The sequence below is a fragment of the Anopheles nili genome, chromosome 2 (genome assembly GCF_943737925.1).
Source record: "Anopheles nili chromosome 2, idAnoNiliSN_F5_01, whole genome shotgun sequence".
In the NCBI taxonomy this organism is placed as follows: domain Eukaryota; kingdom Metazoa; phylum Arthropoda; class Insecta; order Diptera; family Culicidae; genus Anopheles; species Anopheles nili.
The window spans coordinates 44,663,719-44,672,587 of record NC_071291.1 but is presented as its reverse complement, the minus strand read 5'-3'; positions in this window follow the sequence as shown (position 1 = coordinate 44,672,587).

The following is an 8,869-nucleotide window of genomic DNA, read 5'->3' as shown; positions in this document are numbered from 1 at the left end:
CTTTACGTGAAAGGTTGTGCAATCAATTGTCGAAGGACACCTTCGTAGAGTCTAAAATCGATTCTGCATAGTAAGAAATTAGAACAGTGTGGCACAACAACGAAAACGCCATCCTTACTCGTTGATTATAACGTGCAGGCTAACCTATTCGTGATGAAATCATAAAGTGTGGTTTTATTAAAAAGCTAAGATTAGAACATTCGTAGCAATAGGTTTCAAATCGATCGTAATGAATTACCTCAAAATTATCTAAACTAAACACATTTCTGATTGTTCTCTGTATGGCAAATATCTATATTGTTTTTCACAGCATTATTCCAGCCAGACTACGTATGATTAAAAAAAACTGTTCGACAAAATCATAGAACTTTCTACGAAATGATGTACAGTACAATAAAGTTCTAGGTTTCTATATGCTTGAAACCTAGTATGTAAAAAAAAATTTCAGCTTTACAAATTACTGTTTTCTCTTTAATGCTCCTCGTGATTTATGCTTTTTTAAGTTCATGTGTGATTAGAAATTAATTCATTCCATTAGACTTCAATAAATTCATCATAACATTTTTCAGTTGATTGATCTGACTTCTTATCTCAATTCAATGCCAATATACCATTATGCAATCTGGAAACAGCTGCCCATATAAGCATAAGAAAGTAGCTTGCTGACAAAGATACATAAAATACGGCTCGTAGAAACTGAGGTACAATGTTTATGCTACTTCTAGAACACAAGGTGTCGATGTCAGTATAGGTCTGTGTAAGTGTATTTTCAATATGTATGCTGGTGTGTTGAAGAACAACCGCGCTTTAAGGATATATGCTGGGGGGTTCCCATGAAGTGCACGATCGATGCATGTGGTTCGTGGAGGAAAAAGAGCTTTGGCTGCCATAATAGAAATGCCTCATGCCGTTACGCGTAGTATGAAGGATGCAAACATAAATCTATGAATAACTACACCCAAGTTTGGAGAAAGTGTTACACCCATGAAGCCTGTCTGCTTGTACAGATAAACTTGCCTCGAATAAGTGCTGGGTTTATCTCAGCAGTACTACTGATCGATTCGAATTGATGATGAGCTGAAGAAGCCATACGATGCGGAAAATCACCACCGAAAAGGATTAATAATCATAAGCAGTTGTATCAAAAACTCAAACGGCAACGAACTGGACACAGCACCGATTATGCACTTTTCAAATAAATGCTAAGGCAGGAGAGGTTCCGGCAAGAAATGCTAATTACTATTTCTGTCATTTATCAAATCTTACAAGCAATGGTTCCTTGAGAATTAAGGTGAGTTTTGAACTGCAACTAAGAAGTCCGTTGCTGCAAGATAACGCACTGCAGCAAATGAATGAATGAAGATGGGTGACTGGTGAAGTGAAGCTTCGATGAAGATGGCTGACGGAGGTCTAAGCCTAGGTTATTACCAGTAAGTGTGAAATAGATAATTACATCTAACGCGAATGCACTTAGGAATCGAAGTGTGACTACGATATGAGAAGAGCTTTTGATTTGTTTTTTTTGGCATTTGCGAACACATAAGGGTAAAGATGAACTAAACCAACTGATATTACTTTAAGTTGGAGAAGATGCCTAGATCTTATACAGATATGCATGTAATAATTACAAATAACCAAATGCTAACAAAGGAATAAGTTCATAGTTTCATGATTACTGATATATTTTACTACATTCACAAAAACCAACCGAAACAAGAATCAATCTATGTATCCTAATGAAACACTTTTTAATCGGAAAAAGAATCAAATAAAGTCTAACAATACTTTACTGAAAAAAATTATTTAAATTATTTTCTATCAACACATATGTAAAATTAACGGTGCCAATGTCAGTAAACTTTGAACAGTGAGTAATATAATTTGAACCGATTACTTACAAACAAGTACGAAACAAACGATTTCAGGTGTAAATGTACAAAAAACAGTAAAACGTTGAGTGAGCAAATTATAGTTTAATTATGATGATGAGGTGAAGAGTTTCCCACCGAGTTTTCGTAACAATAGGGATAAAAAATTAGCAGCCGATTGTAAAAAATACAAACGAAAAGTACACATGTACAGATACAAGAATTCATTGAGGTATTTAAAAAGAGAATAAAAAAACCCAAACCGAAACTTATGCATTTCAAGCGTTTGACGATACTTGAAATTTAGAAACAATATATCAAAAGCAAAAACAAATGTAACTCATTAGAAAACAAATCACAAAAGCAGTGTTCGCAAGAGGAAGGGAGAAAAACACAATTTGGTTACGCCATTCAAAATAGTACGTTTCAATCACTCACAGAGAGAAGTGATGCATAAAAGGGGATCATACAATTCAGCATTAGATTACGTATACTATGTAGCTTGATCAATGATGCTCTGGCATCCGTGATAAGGTGCATTCTCGCAATGTTAGAAAATAAGTGTAGCTTTGTGTGATGTAGTGAATAAATTCGTTTTGCGCAAGTTCCGCAAATGGATAAAAGATGCGTGTCCAAACTGCGGACAGAGGTAATGCTTATTGTACTGATAGTGCAACCATCACCTACCTTTCCATTTCTCGGAGTCATGTTCATCGTCGTCCATCGTGTCGTTGGCATCGTAGCCCGATCCTCTCGTTCCCGAAACGTACTCCTGGATTGGATATGGAGACTGGTCGAAATTTTCTGCAAATTTAAGTGTTTTCATGTTGTTTAAAGCTCTGGTGAAGTAAAAAACAAATACGCTACTAACCTTCTTCCGAATGGCTCAGGTCCAGTGTTCCCACAGTCCGCTCGGTCGATTGTAACTGCTGCACTTTATCATGCGCTTCATCGATAATTTCATCGATGAAGTCATCTGGTGTGACCGCTCGATGATCCTCTGTTATAATTTCACTTAAATCGCGCTCATTGCCATAGGCAGTAGCGGATATTATTTCATCATCATCCTCACGGTCCGTTAGCCCACTAGTAGGCTGATCTAACTGATTTCCATCCGTATCAGCTCGGCTAAGCGGGTGGTCCTGTTCTTGGTAGGTTTTCTGCACTATCACCGTCTCGCATGAATCACTGGAAAATTGCTCCGAAACTTTACGATCCTTAAGAATTGGAATTTTGGACAAAACAGAACCATCGGGCTCAGGAGATTTAATCGACGTTGCTTCCGATTTCGACACCACCTTTGTTGTGCCGAACCGTGGAATTTTCGAAATCGTCGACTCTACCTGGTCTGCAAGATTTTCTACCACCTGTTCCGCAAGGGATTGTAATTCAACTCCCTTACCAGATGGGGCCTGTCTTGAGACATCGTCAGACTTCACTTGTTGATCAGCATACTTTGATTGTTCTGATTGTGGTGCATACTGCGATGTAGGAAACTGTTCAGTGGCCTCTGGTGAGCTTTTCTTCGACGGAACTGGTATCTTGGATGTGATTTCTTGCGAAACAGTCCTGGCAATTGTTTCCACAACCGTAGGCTTGTCAATAGCCTGTTCTGACTGTTTTTCCTCGACGCGGCGTATTTCCTCTTCTTTTTGGACAATCTTTTCACTGACGATGTCTTCGCCAAGGCTCACACCAGTTTCGACAGATGAAACACTTTTGCCACTTAGCTCTGCAACAGTACCCGTTATGTCCTGGTTGATTACCTCCGTTTGTACCCCAGCGAAACTTTCGACTGTATAAGCAGTGGAAGACGAAACCAATGGCTCACCGTCCGGTCCGGTCGCATGTACGGTTTCCTTCATGGTGAGGGCGGCCATTTTGTCGGAGCTTTCCTTCACCTCCCGATGCATATCGTGTATCTCGACGATGGGCTCGTGGTCTCGCGATTCCCGTACAATCGATTCCACCTTTCGATCCTCGAAGTTGCTACTTTCGGCGCTGCGTGCGACAAACTCTTCACGAACAATCGGTTCTTTGTCCATTCCGGAGGAAATTGCATCCGATTCCAGGACTTTGTCGAACACTTTTGTCTCGGTTGTCGAGGACATTTTGGTGATCTTTTCTTCCATCTTACTGACCGTTTCTGATTTGAAATGGTGTGAGATGCTTTCTTCCCTCTTTGAAGACTCCGAAAGTGATGAATGTTCTGATTCACCTTCCTTCCATTTCGACGAAATTCCGGAATCAGCCACTAAGGTTTCTTCTAAGTCGCTTCCTTTGCCGAGAGCGTATGAAACACCGTGGGATTTAATCTCCTCAATGCTTGTCGTTTGCTGTTGGGATGTTACCTTTGACAATTCGTCTACAATGCGCGTGTGACTGCTGAACGATTCCTTCTGCAGTAGCGACTCGTGCTTGGTGGCCTCCGAAATTCGCTCCGAGTCGGAGTGCTTTGCTTCAGTAGCTTGCTGGTGTTCCACTCGATGCTCTTCACTCCACGAGTCACGTCCGCTCGTGGTATCCACCGACGATTGTTTGCTGTCAACGAGCATTTCAGTCCTGGATTGGCTCTCAAATGACGAGATACGATGTTTTACGTCCTTTATTGATTCCTCTACTACGCCAGACTGAAACTCCTCCGGTTCTTTTGTAAGACTGGTGCGTTTTGCTGGTACTGGTACACGCTCTTTCGGTACTGGTGGTGTACTCTCTTCTACGACACTACTGCCCAACGCAAGCTCCTCTGCCAGCGATTCTCGTTTCGAAGAAACACTAGTGTCTACCTTCTTCTTTATCTCCTCTACGACTCTTGGCGAGGATGTTACTGTCGCCACGGTGATGTCCGCGGTCGTGTGGTCTAGTACGTCGGACTTGTGCTCAAACTCTTCCACGTTTTTCAACGTTGTCTTAAACTTATCCTGCAGCTCCTGATCAAAGTCATCCTTCCGTACTCCGGGTCCATCCTTGACGACGGTGGTTTTCAGTTTCACCACAGTATCGGGCATGGAGGCAGATTTGTAGGAATTGTCAATGGGTTTTTGCATCAAAATTTCCTCCTCATGCTTAGCGCGGGTGTCATCGATCACGCTTTGCCGCTTGATCGTGATGATTTCTTCTACTATCTCCTTCTTTTGTGTGGAGGCCGGTATCGATCGATCAGCCGAAAGCCGTTTTTCGATCTGTTTCCTACGTTCGGCTACCGTTTTCTTCACCATTTCCTCCTCAGATTCCTCCGATTCTTCGACGGTTTTCTCCTCTACCGAATATTTGGTTGATTCCTTTTGGGAGAGGCGATCTGGAAGATTGAATGAAGCAGTCATGCATTAAAAGCCCGTAAAATCTCGAAAAACCCCCCTACTTACCATCTTTTTGTGCCATCTTTGCTATAGAATCCGTCTCGGAGAGTATGTCGACAGCATCAACACTGCGTTTACCTATCGAAAAGGAGGTCTTATTGCGCATGGTAACGGTGGTCGTGGTGGCCGTAGAAGTCGCACTGCGTATGCACCGCTCGACGATATCGTCCCGATGAATCGTACGCAGTCCGTTCTCGAGGATATTGAAGTCATTGTTTGGTTTGGATTGGAATTGCTTCAGCATGGCCTGTGCCTGCTGTGCCGTGCTGGTCGGTATCTGGGCCATGATGTTCTCTACGTCCGTGTCGCTGACACCGATTTCCGGCGCCAGTTTGATCCAATCCTCCCCTAGCAGATTGGAGATATCGACTATACGCAGCTCACCGAGATAGTTCTGATCGTCCACGAGCTGCCGCGGTGGGATGACCGCACGCGAACGACCCACGCGCAGCAGGATCTCGTGTGAGTCCGTGATCGTGGTCGTCTGCTCCGGAATGATCGTTTCCGGTAGAACGATGTTCAGTATGCAGATCGGTTGCTGTGGTGGTTCGCCTTTGGCAATCTTTGGCTCACGCATGAACAGTGTCCGACCGACGATGTCCGCATGCTGGTCTTTCACGCGCACCGCAAACGGCAGCCGGTTCTCTCGGAACGCCTTGAACGGAAGGGCCAACTGTTCTCCGGACTTCGTCACAGGCACCAGATTGCCGGCGAGCTCAATGTATTGCGGTTTTTCCTCCAGCACCTCCACGTCTCGGCTTTTGGCCACCTCCGTGAAGTGCTCCTGATGCTCGAGCGTTTTGTCCTCACGATCGTCTGTCATGCAGAAGACCCGGAGACGCGCCTCCAGCGGATCGGTACGCTTGGCGAACACGACAAACTTAGCCATAAACGGTACGTGTATGGCTTCTCTGTAGTGGTCACATTTAATAACGACACAAGAACATAACGTGTAGTTCGCAAGGAAAACCATTCTACCGGAAAGGATACTCACTTGTACAGCTCGGTTGCCATTTTCGTTGCATCGGCTATGTTGCGGCAGTCCATCAGCCAGAACCGCGCCGAAACGGTCGTCGTGAATGACACGCAATCGTTCACGAACGTGAGTGGCGTTGATCCTGTCACATCCTCCCACTGAGCCCGTGTCGTACCACCTAGTTTGTATGATGTATACGTGTACGTATTTGGACGATCAGCACATTGCGATTGTTTGTACGGTGCGTATGTCAGGTACGGGATCGTTCGAAAGCAACGATTTCATTCATGTTACAACGGGAATGTGTGTAAAATTTTGGTGCATGTCATAATCAGTGTGCAAAGGGTATCCATGTAAACATTGTGCGTTTGTTTACCAACAAACAAAAAAGGTGTGTATGCATATGTGTGTATGTGGGAAAGTTTCGTCGTGTTTGTACGTGTACAGATGCAAGAGTAATGAGTAGAAAATGAAGAGAAAAGCGGAACAAAGTACCGAACAATTAGCACACATTTCTGCTCACAAAACATTGCAGCAAACGTAAGCTGTAGCAATCGAAACGAAAGAATAGGCGAATACGGATGTCGATAGTTGTTCGTTCGCGCCGTGCTAGGATCGCTTTTTGATCATATCCAAAAGGCGAAACAGCGCATCGATCTATCCGAGATCGCTACTGGTTTGCACAAAGCAATAAAAAACTTAGTAAAAATTGAGGAACAAAAAACGGGAGCAAAACACAACGTTTGCATGCGTGGGAACGTGTAGGGATAAGGTTTTCCTGTTTTTGGATGACTTATCCCATCGTTTCCTACCGAACGCACCACTGCGTTGCATTTACACTAACCATAAGCAAGTAAAATGAAATTATGATACCTTACATTTCGAAACACTCGAACGCAACAAGCAATGTAGCTAACTGAAGACATTTACTTCGATATTTTCGATCAAAAAAGGTACGCAAAAATCAGCTCGTATGAAGAAAAGAGAAATAATTACAATAAGGATGGCATTTTCAAACCAGACCTATCACAAGAACACTTGCAAATGAAAACCAGAGCCATAAGGAATCATGAAAACAACACGAAGATGGTACTATGAAATGATGAAATCGTCGAATTGGTGTCATGACGGTATACGAGAAAATCATACATGTTCTGTCGAATTAAAGGTAAGCATGTGCAGATGTATAAAAGAGTGTGTTTTAAGAAATAAATTCGCTGGGAAAAAGCCTTAACATATTTATATGAACTGAAATCTGGATAATTACGAAACAGAAATGTATATGTTTTTTTTTTCTCCCGATGCTGTATGAAATGCGTATTGGGTAAGATAACTGTTCGAAACCTTTACTATCCACCTTTTTTGCCTCGTTCTAGAAACTCATAAGATAACATGAGGTTTATCAAACTCGTCAAAAACATACTCAACTGTGCACAGCTACACAACTTTCGCTAAAATCGATAATGGATAGACGACAAATGGACAACAAGTTCTACACGTTTCACTAGTATATCTGTTGGCGTGAGGTGTGATGTGCGAGCGCAAAGTGCTCAGAAGAAAGAAAGAAATATGTTGCGGGTTTGGTTTTCGCTTTTTCAAATGAAATAAAATAGGAGACGAATTGAGCAACACGCAAGCACGCAACGCAATAATCGTCCCTTGTTATCAAGGCTTTTGTATTTTTTTTCTTCTCCCAAGACTCGCAGATGCTGTGAGTTTGTGAATAACAATACGCAGATGTTCTAGAGTCGAAGACGAGAGATGCAGTACAGCAAAGTTAGCAGCAAATGTTTCAATCTCTCGGCGGGGGATGGCTCATGTTGCGAAGAAAGATACATATCCCAATTAGTCCAAAAAAAGTGATGACGAATGATCGTATGAGACTACAGAATAAACGATGAGCTTTCAACCGATATAGGGGTGTCTTTACAAGAGTGTAAGTGTGCTTGGTGGAACGAAGTAAACGATCTCTAAAGTAATGGTGTTCAGCGATCAGAATTTTAAACCTCATGCTCAGTTCATGGGACAGCTGTTGTCGAAAACAGACGTTATCGTCAAAGCAACACACGCAACACACGTTTTTTTTACTGGCTTTTAGCAACGGTTTCAGAAAAGTTCTCCTGTGGGCAACTAACACGTTCGTTACTTATGGTTTCATTCGCGTATAGATCGAGCAGCATTTGTCGTACTCAGTTGTCTATACGCTTGATCCGTTTGATCTAATGCGTTGATACAAAATAAAAACGAAGGAAAAGGAAGAAACATAGTCAAACGTCTGCAAATAATCAAACCTGAACTTATCCATTTTATTTTTTGTTTTGCAAATGGTGAGTTGGAACAACCAAAAACAAACCAGAATCACTAAATAATCGAAAATACTTAAAACGTGTGCCCATTTAACACGTTCGGGCAAGCAAAACGTTTGCTAAAGTATAGTACATAAGAGAACGTATATGTATTTGAAATTATCGTAACACAACCGAAACGGTCAGGACGGTGGGTAAGTGATATCTAGGATATGCTAGGGAGATGCTATTGAAATTGCAAATAAATCCAATAGTCGGGTGATAACAACGTGTATCGCATGAAATTTTCCTCGTCGATGGCGGTGATATCGAAAGAAAAGGTAAAGCTCTCATTACCGACAGATTCGCAACTGTATAGGA